This window comes from Haliaeetus leucocephalus, unplaced genomic scaffold (genome assembly GCF_000737465.1).
Source record: "Haliaeetus leucocephalus isolate CR32 unplaced genomic scaffold, Haliaeetus_leucocephalus-4.0 Scaffold120, whole genome shotgun sequence".
Taxonomy (NCBI): Eukaryota; Metazoa; Chordata; class Aves; order Accipitriformes; family Accipitridae; genus Haliaeetus; species Haliaeetus leucocephalus.
In genome coordinates this window covers 1,218,529-1,240,121 of record NW_010972556.1, presented here as the reverse complement: position 1 = coordinate 1,240,121, position 21,593 = coordinate 1,218,529, and the positions used below count along the sequence as shown (strand labels likewise).

The window sequence follows — 21,593 nt, the reverse complement described above, 5'->3', positions numbered from 1 at the left end:
GGGAATGATGAATATTAATCTGCATTTTGTTCTGTTGGTGTAGTTTGTGGTGCAGCTGGCTGGCAATCATTTTTAGGTGCTATAATCACACAAACAATACCAGAGGAATTCAGGCATTTGAAAAGCAACAACAAAAAAGCATCAAAGGCACATTGAACAGGCTAGCATTGATTCTTTACCTTGTATAAGGTTTCTGGGATGCACCAAGGGACTGAGACATGAAGAGTAGACTAATTCTAACACTGTAGATCAAGGATTGAGGAGGATATGTACTTCTAAGTGAACAGCACGGACTTTTTGGATGTTCTACATTATAAATAGTTACTTATCAGCAACTCTGGCTTTGGGCCTTGACTTTTGACCCCTACTGCTCTTCCCATTCATTTGTCTTTGTCTTCACAAAGCACTTCAGTTAGTACAGAAAAGGACTAATGCCATTTATTATGTTGTTTTGTCATCAAAGCAGGAAAACCAAACAGAACTGCTCATATTCCCTTGACTTTTTCTTCAGAGACCTGTGCGGGTCTGGTGGGTGAGGATGATGCTTTCAAAACCATCCTGATAACTCCTTTCTGAGGAATGATATGGGACCTTACTGAGCTATAGGTAGGGAACTTTCTGCAGATAGTGTTACAAACTTCTGATGTATTTTATGTAGTGCTAGTATTTCTGGCCATTGTTTGGCTCAAAGATCTATCCATGGACATTAAATGCTGGCTGCTCTTCTTCCTCTTGTTACCAGCAAGTTGCTGTGTAGAACACAGATATTTAATTGTAATAAATTTAAGCAGGTGTTGAAATGGTAAAGAAGTGCCACACGGACCATTAGAAATAATTATGATGGGATCAAGAAGACCCACAACAGTAGTGTTTCATCTTCAGCTATTAATACAGTTGGGCATTGAGAAGTTATGAAGGAAATTCAAAATAATCTCTCCAAGTTTTACCAAGATTACTCAGTGGAATCACTTGTTGCCAGATGCTGATGCTGAATGAGAGAGAACAGCAGCCACCACTGGGGGGATTAGTTCTCTGAAATTACTTGAAGTCAATTATCAGTCCAGTTGTTGTAGGGGTTTATTAATACTCTGTGGACTACTCTACAGTTTGAATGACAAACAAGCAGCTAAAAAATGATGGTTGAGGAAAGTATTTGTCACCTGTCCTGTTAGCTCTGGGAAGGCATACAGCATCTTTTATTTGGGAGTTTAATGTAGCTGTGAAAAAGGGATTATAGCATAGATTGTAGGATTGAGTGAAAGATTTGGTCTGCATGTCCCAAGCAGTAGCTCCTGGAAGCGATATGCAGCTTGTGGCTAGGAACAGGGCCACATCCCTGGCCGCGACTGCAAGGGAGGCTCTGCAGTGAGCTCAGAAAGACCTCAGCCAGATGTGACACTTCAGGGCCTGCGCTCATGGCACTGGTTTCCAAACCATAGCAGAACCACTACAGCTGTTCTGCCTTCCCCCCCCCCCGCCCTTAGAACAGGGGAATACTTGGTTGAGTGTTTGGGTGTTGTTTCAAATGTATTGTGCTCTTAGTTTTTTGTGCAGTCTTGGAATTAGTAATAAGCCAGGTGCTGCTTGTATTTCACAGATGATGTATCCAACCCAAGAGTCCAGGGAACCTACAAACAGACTATTCCTTTTCTTCAAGCTGTTTTCTTTGGCGGTAGCATGAGCTGAAAGGTTTACATGAATTAAAGATTCATGGCTAAGTATGAAGTCAGGTCATTAAAGTAATCTGCTGATCAGACCCCCTTGAGCAGTTCGTTAATAAAGAGGTGAAAATCCAGCACTACACTGACTAAATATATGTAATTTCTTCACTAGTAGGTGCTGCTGGGAGGAATCTAGCATCCTTTCTGGAGTCCGGTTTGTTGATTATTGTGTGACCCAGTTGGCAGCAAGCCTGTCTTGGGAGGCCCAGGACAATAATATCCTTCACAGTTACTTTGTTAAGTAATTGAAATACAGTGCCAGCATTATTTGGGACAGATATGTATTTGATAACCTACTGCTGCCAAGTTGCATGATAAAAAGAACAACTTGTTTCCATCATAAAACTTTCCTGCATTGTTCATCAGCAAGCTGAGCCGGAGGAACTCTGCTTCTGGTAGGATTTACGGGAGAGTTTCTAGTCAAGGTGTCAATGGGCATGTCCTGTTACTCACTAGCAAATCTGCTTATTCTTAAGTTTTTCATACTGTACTAGAAATCAAGGCATTTGCTCAAAATTCAGCATACTTTCAGAAAAATTCAGATTGTGGTGTCAAATTTATTTAAAAGTTATTTTCATAAATCGAGAAAAACGTAACCAAATACCAGTAGGTATCCTCTTAGATAATGTTAATTTCTAACTCTGGTCTCTGCCACATGATGACCTATCTGCAGGAAACAAGCACTTTTTCACCAATCTCAGAATGGCTACAAGCTCACTCTTTAGCAAAAATGGGAATCTGGCAGGCCCCAAGTGCAAACCAGTTTCTTTGTGGAGACTACTCGCAGGCCCTCTGATACGCTGGTGGTTATTCTGCAAAGTTAATGTAGGCACCTTGTGTGGTTAGTCTGATCTTCTTTTCCTTTGTTTGAATTTCTGTTGTCTGAATTCTGCCTGAAAAGTAGATTGGCACATGGTGTCTTATTTTTCAAATTAGTCATGCCAGCTATGCATAAAAGAGCTGGAGCAAAAGCATTCCATATCCGTTGTTAAGTGTTTTATTTTCCAGACTAAAAACTGAATACTTGCAGCTCGCATGTCATTATGTGCTTGTCATTCCTAATTACTTTCTGGCATGTTCCTGGGTGTTTTGTAGACAGGAAAATGTATCTGATTTTTTTTTTTAAACACACAGCTAAAATGCCTTCATAACTAGGCTAACAAAAAAAAATATTCTGTGAGGTGGAAAACTATTGGGAGAAATAAATGTGTGGACATATTAACTTGTTCCTTTCTGAAAGAGTAACTTGCTTTGTCTCTTATTATCAGTAAGGATTTTGTCCTGAAGGAATGAGGCTGTTAAATTTCATAACTAGAAATTAATCATCAAGCATATTTGGTTATTTTCAGAGCATGTAAGTGTGTGTTTTTTTCTTGCAGGTGTTCTGTATACTGCAGTGTGTTTTACCAAAGTAAAATGTGGTGTTTGCATAGCAGTTTTTATACACCAAATTCATAAATTCACACGTACACAGAAGCAGATTTGCAGTTCTGACCCTTGAGATAAGCTACCAGCAAGTTACAGTAACTCTCCTGAGGCTAGTGGTAAATAAAAAATGCATCAGTGAAAAAAATTAGTTTCCCACTTGGCATTCCCTTTGCTTTTGGGATTTTATTCTCTCTTGACTGTCAGTTGACAGCTTGACTACCCTGACAATGTGCTGGAGTATCAGAAGCTTATTATCTCCCAAAAGAACTGCGGTTCCTGAGTCTGGAGGTAAATCTTCAGAGTCATCACAATTGAGTGACATGCTTTTGTGGAGCATGTGTCAGTACACACAGGCTGCTTAGGATAGATTCAGACGTGAAACACATTCGAAGGCTGTGGCTGGAAATTGAAGGCAAATATATTCTCTGTAAGACTGGTTAGTTGGGGAGGCTCTCGTTTCTGTGCCGTGGGGGCTGCAGCATATGCTGTAGTGTAGGGTGCCTGAGCTGCATCCCTGCCTGGGTGCAGCCTTTTCACTGGGCCGATGCAACTTGTCCCACAGCTGCCTGACAGCAGGAGAGCTTGGGAGCCTGTGGCAAGGGGATGCCTTGTCATCAGGAAGGGCTAGTCAGCTCCTTTTGGCAGCGGCCCGCAGCCAGGCTGGTTTTGGCCAGGCATGAAGCTGCCTTTTGACAGCCCCGTGTACCAGGCGCTGCCAGCCTTGTTGCAGGGCTGGGGCTAGAGGCAGCCTTGGGGCAGCTGGAGCGAAAGGGGGACAAAAAGGGGAAGGCATTGGGATCTGCTCTGTCACCTGAAGGTGGCCCACATTCATCGTGTGACCCAAAGGCTTGTGTGTCCAGAGACAAGGGATCCGAGAGCTCTACAGCCAGGGCACTGCAATCAAAGACAAATCTTAGGCAGCCAGGGGTGGGTGGGATTTAGCTGTGGCAGCGGATGGGAAACATGACCTAATGGTGGCTAAGTTTGTTCTTCCAAGTTTGTTAAAGTTGCTGAAGAGTACTCATGTGATGTAACATTAAGTATCTGCACTAGATACCTGAATTATTCAGCTTCTGTAAAGACTCTACTGGCTATGATAAGCCTAAGACCTTAGTTCAGCCACCTCAGTTTAGTGCTTGCTCTTCAATGGTATGTGCAGAATTTCCCTGGCATGTGCCATCTGCTGTGATAAACAGGAGCAAAGACTTTTGCCTTAGGTGACAATAATTTATTACTAATACAGTGTCACAGCCATAGTTTGCAATTCAGTCAACTATGCTAAACAAATGTGAAGATACCTGCCCTGGAGCACTGGCAGGTGGTGTTGAGGAATGGCAGGATGATTTACAGTGCCGAACAAAACAAATACAGCCATATATGGCTGCGCTGTGTGCTGATTACTTGTGCTTTTAATATGTCTTTTGTTGGCCATATGCCTGCTGAAATGTGACACTCCCCAATATTAGTTGCCTCTGTGCCTTACTAAAATAGCTGTAGGAATATTTTTCTGAAATCTGAGGTTTTAAGGGAATTTTGAATATAGCATGATGAGATGTGACAGTGGAGGAATCCTTGAATATTTAATTTAGAGTGAAGATAATTAGTCTCTTCTGTGCAATGAAGCTTTTCATTATAAGCTTGCCTCTGACTGGATGAAATAAGGTAGTAATTTTTCTGGAAAAACAATGTTTTCAAGAAACCTAGCCAGTTAGTAATTTTGGGTTGAATTAGACTAATTCAGAGTTTCATCTCTTAGAAGTAGCTGGGACTGTATAACTCATAAATGCTGGCCTGGTTAAACACATTTTAAATAAAAATCAAATTATCAGTCTGAAGCATGATTTTAATGAGTTGAAAACAGCTAAATGGAAGTAATTTTGAATAAATTCAAATAATAAGTTCAAATATTTTCAAGTGTATTCAAATAAATGAAAATAGTTTTTATTTTGTATTACATAAAACAATACAAATTGACTAGAAATAAAAGTCTCAGTCTTCCTATAGAATTACATATCAATATGAACGGAGCAAACTGAATTTTTTTTCGTCACACCAGAAGGTTCCGTTACTGAACTGGTTTTTGCTGTTAGGCTAACTGCTGTCAGTTTTCTTTTGTAGAGAGGCCAGTGGTTTTATGATGTTCACGAAGACATTACAATGCCTTGAAACATGGAATTTTACTAAGTGATTATTTACTGATGCCAGGTATTGACTGTGCAAGGTAATAATCTCAGATAAGGATTACAGTAGACATAATGCTGCCGCTGCTGATACTGTGGTAGGCGCCGAGTGGACACACCTCCCTGTCCTTGAAGAGTTTGCAGCAGGTATGGGAAGGCTGTCACCCCACGTGTGGATGGGACAGGGGAGCCCCAGCGCACTGCCAGGTGAGCTCCACAGGGTCTGCGGAGGCTCTGCAGCACTGCAGGGTTGTTTAGCTTGTCTTAATTACCTAGCTGGAATGTTATTAAAAAAACCCTTCACCGCAGTTGGTACTCATGATAGTGAGACACTGACTGCTGCTTCCTCTGCAACAGCCTCTCCAGGCTGCAAGGCTTTGTGCTCACCTCCCCCCCTCCTCCTGCTCCCCCAAGTGTCTCGCGATTCTTCTGTAAGCCAAATGCCACCCTCTAAACCTTTCTCCACTGATTGGGTTTTCTGAGCTTCATATCGTCATTGCCACCTTCTGCGCACTCTTTGGTTTGGCAGCAGCATTGGAAAGGGAAAGGAGGAGCAGCCCAAAGGGAAAGCGGTGTTTGGTAGCATCCAGGAGCGGGGCAACTAAGCGCCCCTCTTGCATGTGCTGCTCCTGTTAATGTGCCACAGAATTCCTGGTGCTGTGAAACAATGGCATTTTGTCATTGACTCATATTCAGTTTGTGGTTTACCGCAACACCTCTTCAGTTTTTTTCTTTCTTTTTTTTTTTTTTTTTTTTAAAAAAAAAAAAACCTGCTGCTTAGCCTGTTCTCCTTACATTGGTCAGTGGTAGAATATGACACTGACATTTAATCTTGTAATAAAGCAATGAGAAAACTGTCTTGAATCATGGAAATCCCTAGATGTAATCACTATTTTGTTTGGGGTTTTTTGCAAGTGTGTGTGTGGTTTTTGTTTAAACACTGCCCAAAATAAATGTGCATTAGAAGAAGCTTCAGACTGAAGAATGCTTCAGTGAAATACACAAAGTCCATCTTTATGTCCAGGTTAGGGGTGGGCATGATGGGTTTTGCTGTGGATCTGGAGCAGTCCCACAGCTGCGTTAGTGTGACACTGGTGCCCTGCTGCTGGCACTGTCCTTTGTCAGAGCAAATGCTCAAAGTCATGTTTGGTTTTTGTTTAGTAAAGATCCTGGCACTGCTTTTTTCATGGATTAAGGCGATAACTGTGGTGGCCAAACTAAGCTTCTGACAGTATCGTTTCCCCTTTGGCCCTAACAGCTACTTATAAAACTTCGCAAATACAGCTCTGAAGCTGGCAGACTGTTGTTTGGGTTTTTTTTTTTTTTGTCAGCTAGAGGGTGAGCCCTTCCAAGAGCTTTTGCTCTCCCAGAGGTTTATTGCAAAATGAAAATGTTCTCTGTCTCTGGCATCAATTCAGGTTTGTAAACTTTGTTAACCAAAGAAATACTGAGTTCATATTCCAAAATACTTGGAATCTGGTTGTTGACCTTTGGGTACACAGGGCTGTTGCTCTCACTCGGCACGGTTTTGCCCTTAAAGTTAGGGATGATCCCTGTACACATTTTCTTGTTTGTTCCCTTTTCTGTCAGAGGGCTCATTCCTGGAAAATCGAACGTGAGCACAGTTTCCAAATAGCGCTGAGGGTAATTGTTCTCTTTTGCTGTGAGAGCGCTTGGTGGGATGCATAGTGGATGTTTTGCACATTACTGATTTTTTAGCACTGCGGCTGGGAGTATTTGAATTACCAGAGACAATGAATGGATGGGGTGCATACCTAGAGAGGGAGGTTAGCAGGTAGGACATGGGTGCAGGGTTCAGCTTGGAAGTTTCTGCCTGTTGGACAAGTGGGAAGGGGCTGTGGCAGGCAGTGCTTGCCAGGAGTGATCTCCTGACCTTCACCCACTCTCCTTGACACAGCTTGCCTTCTGTCCTCCAGCCCGTCTCTTTTTCTTGGACATCACAGCTTCTTTCTTCCTTTAAGTTGACCTTGACTGCACATGTACTGAAAGGTGAGCTCCCATTGAACAGCCTGCTTCTTTGTCTTGGCTGGGTTCCCAATCCAGGTGCTGGATTATTTTATCTTTTAATAGTTATTTTCTTGGCTTTGGAGGGATGGGAAGGGCAGAAGGCAGTGCTGGATAATAAGGATTAGTTTACAGAGACTTTGAAGGTGGGGCTGTTCAGTATTGTGGAATAATGTTTTTTCTTTGTACAGCATTAATCAATTTGCTTTCCATTTTCACTGTGTCAGCTCCGATTATAATTACTCCACACCATGGGCTACTTAGATGAGTAGTGTATATTCAAATGAACTTTTTAACCTGCTAAATGAATCACATGGAGAAAGTTAATGATATTTATATTTAATTAAAAATTTGCAAACCAGGCAGGAGGGAAGAGTGTATACAAAAGCAATGTTACTCTTTATGTTCAAACTAATCAAGGGAAGCCTGCTGTCTTTTTGAAAGATGGTGAGTGTGAGCTTCTGCTGCAGCTAATTGATTGTAATAAAGGGGTTGATTTTTAAAAAGAACACCATACACTTGAATATTGAGAAGTTCAGTAATGTTTAAAAAATGGCTGATTGGGTGTATAACCTCCCTTTTCTGGTTAGTCCTGCTTATTGCTTGATAATGAAAATAGGTGAATACATACAGCAAGGTTCATTCTGTCTGGTTTACTCCCTGTATACCTCCATGTCTATTTAGGACCTTGCTAGTGATTTGATCTTACACATGGTGCAATAAAATGCCTGAAAGCATTTAACTTTTGAAGAAGTGCAGTATGCCTTTCTGTTGTTTTTAATGGAAGTTTATAGCATTCCCTGTTGCCTACAGGATTTTGCAAATGTGAATCCTAAAGACTGAGGCCCCAGAAGAAAGTACTGCGTTCAGCTCTGGGGTCTCCAACATAAGGACATGGACCTGTTGGAGTGAGTCCAGAGGATAGCCACAAAAATGATCAGAGGGCTGGAGCACATCTCCTATGAAGACAGGCTGAGAGAGTTGGGGTTGTTCAGCCTGGAGAAGAGAAGGCTCCAGGCAGACCTTACAGCAGCCTTCCAGTGCCTAACAGAGGCCTACAGGAAAGCCAGAGAGGGAGTTTTTACAAGAGCATGTAGTGATAGGACAGGGGGTAATGGCTTTAAACTGAAAGAGGGTAGATTTACATTAGATGTAAGGAAGAAATTCTTCACTGTAAGAGTAGTGAGGCACTGGAACAGGTTGCCCAGAGAAGCTGTGGATGCCTCATCCCTGGAAGTGTTCCAGGCCAGGCTGGATGGGGCCTTGAGCAACATGGTGTAGTGGAAGGTGTCCCTGACCATGGCAGGGGGGTTGGAGCTAGATGGTCTTTAAGGTTCCTTCCAACCCAAACCATTCCATGATTCTATGAAATAAGAGAGCTTATTTTTAAGCACAGTTTTAAGCCAAACTCATGAATGTTGAATACCTGTGGTAAGCTTGGCAAGTTAAGTAACTTCTTAATACAATCCCATTCACTGTTTTTGGTGTATGAATGCCTCAGCTGCTTAAAGCAAAGAAAGTAGAAACAGCATCTTTCTTTACACCTTCTTTCTCAACCTGTGAGCAAACTGATTTACAGATATACATGTTGCGTATTAGTTGCTCTCTCTATGTGGACACCACTTGCGTCCCAATCATGCAGTGAGATTTCTAACCATAAACCACTGTTAAAATCACTGGTGCAGGATGAGAAGGCATGCATCTTTCTGAAAAGGGCTTGTTTCATGTCTGGGCAGTGCTGAGGGAGAGCAACAAGGCATGTTTTAGCAGGGAAATGTTGGATAGCCTGTTTCAAGTGCAGGGAAGGGACAGGAAGTTCTTAGTAGTAAAACTACTGTGTAGGACTGAGTCATACTTATTTGTATATAAAAAATGAGTTTTCTTGTTAAAATAAGCAGTTGTGTTTGCTTGCTGGAATTATCTCAGTTAAACTGTTATTTCAGAAGAAATAGTGTACTTGTTACCCAAACCTTACCAAAGTACATGAATTTGAGAGCATTTCAGAGTTAAGCTGCTTTTAAAAGTGATTAAATCATCTTGCCCTCTGCTCTTTCTACTGTTTCTTTAATCAACAGTTAAACCATTCAACTCTCAATGCCACTTATCACTGGGAGAGATAGGAACACTGAGCTGGAAAACAGTTTTGCCCTTTGCAATTTATAGGTACCTTCAGGGTGGTGATAAATGGCCTCTGTTAAAAAGGGAGACAATTATGTTTGATCGATTGCAGTGGAGGGGTTTTTGCCTTTTTAATTGTACTGCCTAAGATGTTTTCCTCCTTGAAGAGACTGATATATTAATTTGCATGTTTTTTCCATTCTTAGTGCAAGTGCTAACAGCATTCCAGACCCTTCTCCTCTCACAGGGAATGGTGCCATTTATCTCCTTGTTACCTGTGGCTCATATTATTGGACCCAAACCCAAATCCTTAATGTCCTGATTACCCAAAACAGAGGTTTGGTTTCTTACTGTGCAGACTGTCAGCATTGGTAGCTAATAGGCTCCCTGTGTGGGTTTTTGTTGAATGCAGCTACAGTGATGCAGTGATATTTCTGTGTTTGTGTAACTTGCATGCTTTGTAATCATCAAAATATCACAAGACAACCTTTTGGAAAGTACAGCTGACTTAATGTGTTTCTGATGTTTGTATCTACTGGAAGAGGCATTTAGAGAAGGGAGGGGAAGGAGTTATTGAGAAAGAGAAAAATGACTCATCAGAAATATTTGTCCTCTTTTCTTTCCCATGTTTGGCTATTTCCATTGTAAACTGTGGAGTGATCGATGCGTGTCTGAATAGGATTGAGGATGTGAGATAGCTCTCAGAAGGCAAAATATTCCGCAGTTTTTAACCTCCTTCCTTCCTTTGCTACATTTAAACAAAGTTCAGTAACTGTGAAGGATGTATGTCTAGTTTACACTGATTCTTTATTTATGATAGCCTGCATTTTTTTAAATGAAAAAAAAAAAAGAAGAAAAATGAACAAACAGTGTTTTGTCTCATTACCGAAATTGCCAACATGAGTGTGTATATCCCACACTAGATGGTGAGGATGAACTCCTTCGGACTGTAAGAGTTGCTCTCCATTAAGAAATGTGTGCACTGCACTTAATGAAGCAGCACTTAGCTTTGCTAACATCGCTCTAGAGCAATATGGAGGTTCTTTTAACACACGAGTGGATTCCCAGAACTCTTGCTTTGTAAATAAGGTTTGTTCCCAGCAAGTCCTAATTGATAGTGACAGTTAATGTAATACCTGCTGGCTAGGCCTGGCCTTTACTAAAAGAGTTCTTTGAAACTTATTTATTGATTGCTGCAATCAGTTTAAAAAAAAAAAAGGCATTAATTTGGCCTCAATTTTCTGATTTTTTTTTATTTATTTATTTGATGGAGTGTGTGAGATTAAATTCTCAAAACTCTTGCCTGTCTTTTTATTTGTAAAGCATTTGGTGGGTTTGATTTTACATGTGCTTATGGCCCCAGGAATTACAGTTATATGGATATTAAATAAATGTAATTTTCTATCCAGGTTGACCAAAGGCTGCCTGCCCAGAAATAGAGACACAGAATTCGCCTAACTGTGTGTCATCAGTTCTTCATAAACTAATTATTGTTTATTTACCTGTGCAGAAAATGGGGTTTAGTTGCAAGGCTGAGATGGCATTCCCCTCTATTGTTCTCAGAGTCATTAGTACTGTATATTTGCACAGCGCTGTACAGATATCAAGTAACGAAGCCTTGTACCATGGTACAGACCTTAGCCAGCTCTGCTGCTGTCTACAAAAGGGATGGGAGTTGTGCTTTGATCCTACTTACTTTTAGTATTCTCTTAGAAGTCAGAGGTTTGATTTGATTGCCATTATCAATGAATGGATAATGTTAGACATAAATCATCCAGTGGTGATGTTCTCCTCATGTTTTTCTGTTCCCTGTCTCCCTTTGCATATATTTCAGTAGTTGGATTCTTAGTGGTGAATTACTTAATGGTTGGAAAGTAATCAGCTTTTGAAGGGATACCTCTTTTTGTTTTCCCTTTGTCTATTTTTACTTCAAAAGTGATGTAGTTACCATTTTATACGACTTGCAATAGACACTGTATGAATGCTCAGTGGAGGATAAGATTTGTTACAAATGACCTGAAAAATGGCAGTCCCTAAAAGAAAGTGTGAAAAAGACTTAACTGAGGATTCTTAGTAAAGATTTAATTAATAAGTAATTATTATTCTCTTTATATTGCTGGGGTTGTTTGCTTTGTGCTTCTGATTGCATTTTAGTCTCATTTTTAGTATGTATGGCACAGTTTTGTCTAGCACTATACCAACAAAGGAGACAAACACACTATGGAAAAATATGAAAAACAGCTATATAATTTAGCAGGATATTTTAGTTGGGGTAACTTAAGTTTGAGTAACAGTTATAGTGAACTAGGTTCTGTTTTTAATGTGTCCCCTTAAGAAGGGATCATTTGTGCTGCCTTGGAGGCTGGTTTGTGCCCTTACTCACTCCGCATATCCCAGCTTTATTTTGGTAGAACAATTGTACTCTGAATCTTTTGTTACAAGTTTATCAGCTAGTTGGAGTAATCTGTCAGTCATGGATCTGAAATGGACACGGAATTAGAGTGGTTCAAAATTTATGGCTCAACATATACTTTTCAAGTGACAAATCCAACCAATGGAGAGATGCGCTGCTGTAAATGTTCTAAGGGACAAGAAGTGAAATAAAATAATTCAGCCTGCAGCTGGCCCATTAAAAATTAAATGTCAGCGTAGTATAGAAGTCTTGTCCTGGCATATTGTTATGGGTTTGTGTGGTGCGGGGTTTTCTTGGTAGCGGGGGAGGGGGCTGCAGTGGTGGCTCCTGTGAGAAGCTGCTGGAAGCTCCCCCGGCTCCAAGTCGGACCCGACTCTGGCCCAGGCTGAGCCCATCAGGGACGGTGGTAGCAACTCTGGGAGAACAGAGTTAAGAGGGGAAACCTGCAGCAGGGGAGGAGAGTGGGGCGTGAGAGGAAGAGGAGAGTGGGGTGTGAGAGGAACCCCTCTGCAGATACCGAGGTCAGTGAAGAAGGAGGGGAGGAGGAGCGCCGGAGAAGGGGATGCCTCTACAGCCGGTGGTGAGATGGCAGGCCGTCGCCCCCCAGCCCGTGGAGTTGAGTGGGGGAGCGGAGGCCCCTGAAGATGGCCGTAACTCCATGGGAGAGCCCATGCTGGAGCAGTCTGTTCCTGAAGGACTACAGCCTGTGGAAAGGACTCACATTGGAGAAGTTCATGGAGGACTGTCTCCTGTGGGAGGCACCCCACACCGGAGCAGGGGACGAGTGAGGAGTCCTCCCCCTGAGGAGGAAGGATTGGCAGAGGCAATGTGTGATGAACTGACCCCAGCCCCCATTCCCCGTCCCCCTGCGCTGCCGGGGGAGGAGGGAGAGAGGACCCGGGGTGGGGTTGAGGCGGGAAGGAGGGAGGGGGGGGGGGAAGGTGTTCCAAGGTTTGGTTTTACTTCTCATTATCCTTGTTTTGATGTGATTGGTAGTAAATTAAATTGATTTTGTTTCTTCCCCAAGGTGAGCCTGTCTTTTGCCCATGACCATAAGTGGTGAGTGATCCCTCCCAGTCCCTATCTCGACCCAGGAGCTTTTCTTTATATTTTCTCCTCATCCCACTGTGGCCGTGTGGTGGGGGAGTGAGCAAGCGGCTGTGTGGTGCTTTGTTACTGGCTGGGCTTAAACCACGACACGTATGTAGTCATAAAACCAGCAGAATAAATTACACAATGCACTTTTATTTTACCATTGCTCTGTATAAATAATAACAATTATTAAGCATTTCTTTCCCAGCTCTTGTTACAGACTAATATATTAGTCTGTAATATGTTTGGTGAGAAATGTGATTAATAAAAAATCCTCTCCTTTACAGAAAAGTACTTCAGATATAATAGAAAATGATAAAGCTGTTTTGAACATCCAATAGTAATGGTAAATGGAGTTTTGAACTTAGGGATTTTATAGACTGTTAAAAGGCCTGTAATTTTTTTCATTCTCAAAATTTTGCATTTTGCATATTCTGTTGTCTGTTGTTCCCACCATGCCCTCTTATGGACTTCCACAGTTTTGGTCTTTGTTAATAGTTTCTGTTTATTAATGAGACTGCACTTCTGCTGAAAATGGCTTGACAGCTAGTGTGATAGACAGTATTCAAAACTGGTAGAGAAATTTGCATTTTTCTCAAAATGTTAGAAATTACTTTTGTGTCTTCGATACTGCAATTCCGCATCACTTCACTAGGATCCCCTCTTGACATGTTAAGCAGAGCCAGGCAGTATTGTCTGGTCGTGCATCCTGCCATGCCAGGAATATTTTCAACAAGTGCTTTTGCGCAACACTAGCTCTTGGTTTTCATCGTTTTGCCCTTTCTGCATGGGAACCTCCTTGGATGTTGTATTTTGGGGAGCCGCAGGGTTTTTGGGAACAAGGGCTGGAAGAAGGAAGGCACAGCTGCAGCATTCCTGCTGTTGTACCATAGCCCCTTAGAAATGGCCTTGCAGCATCCCTCTGAGATTGGTGTCTCCAACGGGTGGAAATGGCTGCCTGGGAGCTACGTATTGGTACCTTAAGTGTGCCTGGGACTGTTCCCGGCACTGGGACCAGCTGGTACAGAATGGCCCACCTCTTTACTATCAAATGTTGTGTTCTTAAATTGTGCTTAAGAATTGGTTTTAACTGTGGTACTCGACCTAAGCTAGGGGTCCGCCAGGGATCCTGGTAACAGTTTAGCTCCAGAGATAATCAGACTTCATGGGAACTGGATAAATGCTCTTCCAGGGACAATGTGCCTGGGAGCATTCCTGTGCACTGTTTAGTTTAGACCCAGCCCAGATGGGGAGATGTGATGCTAGTCCTTTTGCTCCTCCTGCGCCTTTCTATATGGAGGTCAGCATGGCTTCAGCAAGCCAGTGGTCAAGACATGGAACAGTCCTCTGACGTTTTGAGTGAAAAGCAGCAATCATCATGAATCCCAGTGATGGAGGAAGGAATGTCCGGTTGGATGCTAAGGCCAAATCAGCCAAGGATTTTGAAGAGGAGGGAAGTCTTGACTCAGTGGAGATCTAGTTTGAATAGCAGAGAATGGCATTTTAATTTCTATTTCTTTTACAAAGCAATTGTTCTGCTACATTTTGTGACTTTTGAGGTTGCCTGTCTCAGTCCTTAAAGAAAGCAAGTAACAGTGAGAAAGCCTGGAAAGACAGGGAAAGCTCTCACTGCTGCTGATGTGCTGTGTGATGGGGGCTTTCTTGCAGCAGCTCCGACATGGATTTCCATATGGATAGTCCACTTGACAATGCACACCATTTAATAATGAAGATCTTTTTTCCTCTACATCTTTCCTGAATCATTACCTGTGGTTTAATCTATGGGGCAAGGACCTGGAGTGGAGATGTGTGGGAGTGGAGGTGCCAATTTGTACTGCTGATGTCACCTGATGAATACTGTCAGAGAGTACACTGAAGGAATGGGGGTTTATATTTAGAAAGTAGGTAACTGGAGTACACTTGCCTAATATTCTTATTAATTCTGTGTGTGACCCTCCCTTTTATTTAAATATCTTTCATTGTTTTTCAAAGTTTTGCTATCAGAACTTTCTCCACATGAAACCTGGATCCAGTTGTCCCTGCTAAATTTTTTTTTGCTAAATTTAAAAAAATCAGATTGACTACCATGGCCCTTCACTTTACAGATTTTGAAGTTAAGCAGATTAAATAGGAGCATCTGTGGATTTCCACTGGCAACTTGACAGTGAGTAGTTGAACTTGAGAGTTCTTGATTTCCTGGTATCTGTAAGAAGGCATCAAAAGAAAATTAGCTTTTTCTATATACTGCAAATGTCTGTGGTGAATTTATTTAACTCAGTGAATCCACTGCTGACCTGCAAGAAATAAGATTTTTTTTTTTTTTTTCCTTCTGTTGAGGTATAATTTGCTTTTTAAAATTTTTTGGTCTTAACTAAACCTGGAGGTGAGCCACAGCTAAACAGTGTTATTTCAGGTGTACTGCAGAATCATCTGTGTGGCTTCTTGATTTGGCTTGCTCATGTACTTAATATTAGGGTTAGACTGATGAGGGAGCTGTTAAAGAAGGCAGCGTTGGCTTCTGTTATAGCATGTTGTGATTGTTTAGGCATTTTCACGTAATACCTAATTTCACCTAATTTTCACCCTGTTTTTGCAATTCTGTGATCCCGTCTACACTCTTCCTCTTGATCAAGTTAAAAATTCTAAGTTTATAAAATTCTGCCTAGATTACTTTTACAGCAATCTCCAATAACTTGCACTCAAAATATATTTTTCTATAACACTGAGGCATAGCTCAGTGTGCTTTTACAAATTATTTCCATTTACATAGGACTTGTAAAGAATGTGATTATGATCCACAAAGTTCCCTTTTTGTGGTAACCTAGAAACTTGCCTGCAGTTTTGTAAGTAAGTAAGATGTTGTACAACAATTTTGTAACTACACAAAACTGCTGGTTTTAATGGCTTTCCCATAGAGACGTCACCCAAGGTTTTTATTTTTCTTCTCTTGTGCTTATTATATTGTATAATTGGTTTCTGGTAGTATCAAACCACTAGGAAATCTTTCTCAGTAACATAATTAATCTTTAAATGTTACAATTCAGTCTTACCAAGGTCTGCTTTCCCAGAACCTCATATTTAATAATGAGATGCTTTGAATCATGTGCACACTTTGGTGCTGTGCTGTAGTTTCAGCACTCAATGCAGTAACGCGTTCAAATTAAAATACCTAGTGCTTGCATCACTTAGCTTTTGATTACCAGCACTGTGTCACTGGGCAGTGCTTATATCTAGAGTTATAGATCATAACTGGATTTGAAAGTTTGTAAATACATAGCAGCTTCCTTGGAAGATCTGTGGCGGTCCAACTTATGTTAAAAATAAAATAGCATCCAAACTAAAAATCTCCATTCTTGGCTCTAATAGTCCAGGATTTCAGTACATGAGCTTTTGGGACTATAATTGCTTTTATGAATATGTATCAGTTACTACTTCTACTAATAGAACATGCACACATAGCATTTGTGTGAAAAAACCTTTGACATATGTTGAACTTAACAGGATGCTCCTTAAAACATCATGGCTGCATTAAGCGTGAGCTGTATTGAGCAGCGTGAGTTTGCAGTGGGAAAATGTCTGAAATCAGTCAACTTTTTGGAGCAGACCTACCAAAACTCCTTGGAAAATTGTGCAGAAACCTTGCTGGGACTCATATCCTTATATGCTGTGTGTAGGCCACTTGTGGTAGAAGCTGATACACTCTTAACGCCTCCTCTGGCACCTGATGCAAGTGCTACCTCCACATACTGTCCAGGGCTGCCAGAACCTGTCCCCCAGTGCAGTCTAGAGAGATGAGAGATCACTGTGCCCTGGCACAGGTGGTGCAACTACTAAATTTGCTCCTAAGCGATTTGGAGGATGGAGCAATGATAAAGAAATCATGCAGTTCTTGTTGGAGCTATTTGCTTACCACAAGCCCAGTCTCTATAGATGGTGATAGACCTCTGCCTTTCAGTAAGCAAGTTCAAGTTGCACAGAAGGTAAATATACAATATGCAAGCTTTGAGTGTATTCATACTGAAGATCTACACTTAAAGAACAATTCTCCATTTACATAGAAACAGGGTTTTTTGTCTTTGTTTAGCTCTGCTGAATTGCAAATTAATTTGCAATTTTCTGTTAAGTAGTGTTTTGTTTCTAAAGCTGGCAACTAGCAAGTATTCGCTTTCAAAGCAGAACGGCCTAAATGGAAGGGTCTAAGTAAAAGAAACTGATTTGTATTAGTACAATATTGAAATACCAGGATTTTTTGAGGGAAGAGAATACACCTGAAAATAATTGTGGCTGATATTAAACCAAAGGATAATAATTTGCATCTGTGGAATGCTTTTCATATGCTTTTGAAATACCTGAAATACATGATCTCAGCAAACAATAAACACAAGGAGGTTCTTCAGTATTTGGACTAGAAATAACAAGCCAAAGAACTGCAAGTGTTGCTCTAGAAAACCACTGATAGTTCTGTGGGCATGAAACCTTTGTCTCCAGAAGCCTAAAAATGTTTGTTTATTATTTGTTAGGCTCTCGAGTTGCACCTAAGTTGTATAATGCATATGATTGTGAGACATTCTCTTCTTTAATCCCATATACTCTTACTTTTAGCTAAACACTGTCTAAGGAGACTGTGGATCCCTCATATTCTCAGTCAGAATAAAATAAGCATATGACAGACATAGAAGAACAAGAAAAGACCAACTCAATTCACACACTTTATGGCCTGATCCTGTTAATCTTAAACTAATGGAAATTCAGACCTCTGCTTTATCTTAAGCCATTGTGGCGGGTAGCTGCAGCCTTCCACTTTTTTCAAAACCAGAAAAACAAATGCCACTTTCTAAATAAGGGGACAGTGGTTAATTCTTTCAACAATGGGATAATAGATTATTTCAGCCTCACTGAAAGTTCAGTACAGTGGTACAATTGCTTAAACCTCTATGAATGCGGAAATGTAATGTAATATTTGCGCTCATTCATAGTATCTAATTTGCTTCCAGTGCATAATTTTCTGTCTATGCTTTTGCTGACAAGTCCTAGAAGATGCTATGCCTGTGCAGAAGAGTTCAGATTAATAGTGCTATGTAACTAGGGATGTTTTTCATGGCCATGCAGATTGTTGGCTTTTTGTTGGGGTTTTTTTGTTGGGGTTTTTTTGAGTCTGGAATTACAGCAACACAGTCTGACCCCCTTCAAAGCAAGGGCTAGAGAAACGTAACCCAGAGGTCTTCATGTTATGCTTTTGATATGTATTTTTTACAGCTGCAGTGTTCACTGTCAGGGATAGCAAGCCTCGGCACACTCAGGACAGGCAAGACAGAGTAGACACAGGAGAAGAGCGAGGCGCAGGTGAGGGGACTGATGGTTCAGTGTGACACAGGAGGCCACAGCAGATCCAGTCTGTAGATGAGCTGATGTCTGCTCAGGTGAATAGCCAGTGTGCTACACTGCTGCAGGCAAAGGAGCATTTGGGGTTTGAAATGTATTTCTGGTAAGATGCTCACCACTCCTGATACTCAGGTAAATGTTGTCAATAACCATGCTAAATTGTTAGTCTGTATTGTTTGGGGTTTTTTTAATGTAGAACGATTTTATTCTGTGATTTATCAGACTGTTTTAAATGTATTTTATTACATGCCAATTCTGATAGCTTCTAAGTTAGAACTTGTATTTCCATGGTTATAGTAGATTTTATAAGCAGTTAAACTCATTTGCAGTAAGGGAAAGAAAAGCCATATGCACCCATGCCAAGTGGCCGTCTTCACGTTTCTTCCCTGAAGCAAAAGTACAAGGGGTATGTTCATCTTCTGTTAAGAAAAGGCAAAGCTTACCTTCATCATTATATCTTTCTCTGAATGGTGGAAGTATTGTTATTCTTTTCCGATATTGACTTGGTTTATTTAAACTTGACATTTATGTAAACTGCTTAAGTATTTATATATTCAAACCTGAATTCTTCATTCTTCACTTGAAGACTGTTGTAGCAAAGCCAGCTAGGTTTGTACCATGTTGTATGTCCATTATAACTTCAACTGAGTAGCGATCTGGTCACAATGCATTTGCCCTTTCATTTAGCCTAACTCTTTTGAGCTTCTCATACAGTTAAAGCCAAATTCAGTATCTGTTGATGCTTTGAAAGATAGCAGTACTCTTTAAATGAGCACTGTGTTTGCGATAGTGGTGATTTCAAGTACCTATATAATTTTTGTAGTAAAGCAGACTCCTGTGTTCACACAGCCATCAGCACTGGGGAGTGGTTGAAGAGGCTGGTACTTCTCATCCGGGTGTTGGTAAGTTCTCATGGCAGTGAGATAACTGCTCTTGAGTGCTCATACTTTATTTGATTAGAAGGCAAATTTTCAAGAAATGCAGTTGCTGCTGCATTTAAGTGGTAGCTAATAGTGATACTGTTTGCAAAATCTTAATTTTACCGCAAGACACGTTTCTCTAACTGCAGTTGCATAAGGATTGGTGGTCTGGGCTGTCCCCTTAATGCTTTAGGCAGATGTAACATGGGAGTAACAAGAGCAAGCCGCAAGGATGGCTGTATGAAATCTCAAGCCCAGAGTAAACAAGTAGCAAATATACCCCTGAAGAGTTGGTGTCTCTCCAGGGTCAGAACCACAGTAAAACAAACCTGATTGTGAAGGCAGGATTTGAGCAGTGAGGGAGCATCTACATACAATACTCAGCTCACTTTTCACCCACAGCTGTGCAGGACAGTGTGTAAACATGGCCAGTGTCTGCCAGTGTTGTGATGCCATTTTAGGGTTCCCCTCACTTAGATGGGAAGGAATCTGCTTTCTCTGAACCATCAACTTTCTTCACTGAAATTCTTAAATCTGTGGTTCATTAAACATCTAAATTGCTTAGCAAAAGTGCCAGGTGACCCTGCTTTTTTCTTCATAGTTATTTTACAGAGAAAATACTGCTAGGATGCCCACTTGGTGTGATTCATGGTTTTTTTCCTCAAGGTGATGTATAAGAAAGCTTTCTTCTGCATCCCTCTTGCTGTGTGTAATACCACAGTGCACAGGAGTAAAGTGATGTATATCATGATGCTCTGTATGCTACACAGCTGCATGTCAGTCATGTGGAATTAACTTATTAATGTTGCTGACAAATCTCTCCACAAAAGTGAACGTAAGATAAGTGTAAGAAAAGAATGACCTTTTACAATTCTGGCTGATTCATCACACATGCTTAAAAAGGGATCTTGCCACAATTCACGATCCTAAGTTGGGAAAGAAGAAGGTATCTGGCTGGTGTTAGCTTTGGCAGTAGGTGTCTTTGTAGTTTAGAGTATTAATTAAAGTTTTTAATGGCCCGAGGGATTACTTCAAAATCTGTGCAATTATCTTAGCATTCGGGAATTATATATGTTTATTTTTAAAGATATCTTCCTTTGTTTCTCTTCTAGGACTGGAATGGGAAAGAATGGATTGCCATAACAGTTTCTAAAATTGTATTTCTGCATTAAATACGTATTATGATAAAGGACTTCTCACTGGGGCTCAGATTAGGAATTATATTCAGAATATTGTTCCTGTTGCTATTCCCTGCTGAATTTCTCCATCTGGTAATACTACTGTTTAGGAAGTGATAACATATGCATGTAACAAGTTAATTGTAAAAGCCCAAAATGGGTAATTTGATTGTGCTGCTAAAACAATAGTAGTCAAGCACTCTGGTCTGTGGTTGGCAGTTTTAAATTATCATGATTGTTGTAAATCATGCGAGGGCATTGTGGGAAATAGAGCTTTCAGCTTTTCATTACAAATCCCCCATTCTCTGTCCAGTGATCTAACGGAGAACAACATGCAGCTATCTGTCTAATAGACTGCGGTGGTGCTTTACAGACCATTACTCTTGGCGCTCCAGGGGAGTAAGAGTGGGAGGAAGGAACATGCCTGAATATAGCAGTATCTTTGGGATCATAGTGCTTCTTACTGCACAGATTGGTAGCTAAGAACTGAGTCCACCTCTTCATATAACTGCTGGATAAGAGGGCACTGGCGGTTTTCCATGTTAGGAGCTGTGCATGTGTTAGACATATGCATAATTAGCTACTCGGCACTGGAAACAAGAGCATTTTATATGTGCTGTTCTTTGCTGTATGAGAGACATTTCTCCTTTTCACCTTTAAAAAGAAGAATCTAACTCCAGCATACCTTAACTCATGTATTCTCTACCCTTGTGTAAGTACATGTATGTACTGTTATCAGTGGGCAGAACAGGACCCCAGAGCTACCTGTATAAACACTTCAGAGAATCAGGAGGGGAAAGTGTCACACTCTGAAGACTTCAAGCAGAATGTAGAGGGAAATAAGTGTTAATTTAAAAATGAAGTCTTAATACCTTCCATTTTCAAACTTTTCATTTTAAGTCTTCAGGCATTATCCATGTTGTTATCCATAGGACTAAAGCACAGGCTCTTTCCTGGAAGCCCTGTTCCTTTTGTAGATACTCTGCACTTGCTCTGCAGTGACTTTGGGGGATTCACCCTGCTCTTGGGGCTCATTTCTTCCTGGGGTGTTTAACAAAGTGACACCAGAAGATAATTGGTTCTTTATTAATGAGTTCTGAGCTAAGAAAAAGGAATAATTTAGCTGGTAAGTGACT

The 21,593-nt window shown here is 40.9% G+C and overlaps 1 protein-coding gene across 1 annotated transcript in view; it reads left to right on the top strand.

Annotated features, from left to right (window-relative positions):
* The first annotated feature begins 7,046 nt into the window (after positions 1–7,046).
* GHR (growth hormone receptor) overlaps positions 7,047–21,593 on the top strand; it is a 112,054-nt gene continuing 97,507 nt past the window's right edge. The window contains exons 1-2 of the mRNA XM_010585792.1: positions 7,047–7,124; positions 7,312–7,393. The gene's annotated coding sequence lies outside the window, so the exon portion shown is untranslated. The remainder of the gene's footprint in view (positions 7,125–7,311; positions 7,394–21,593) is intronic.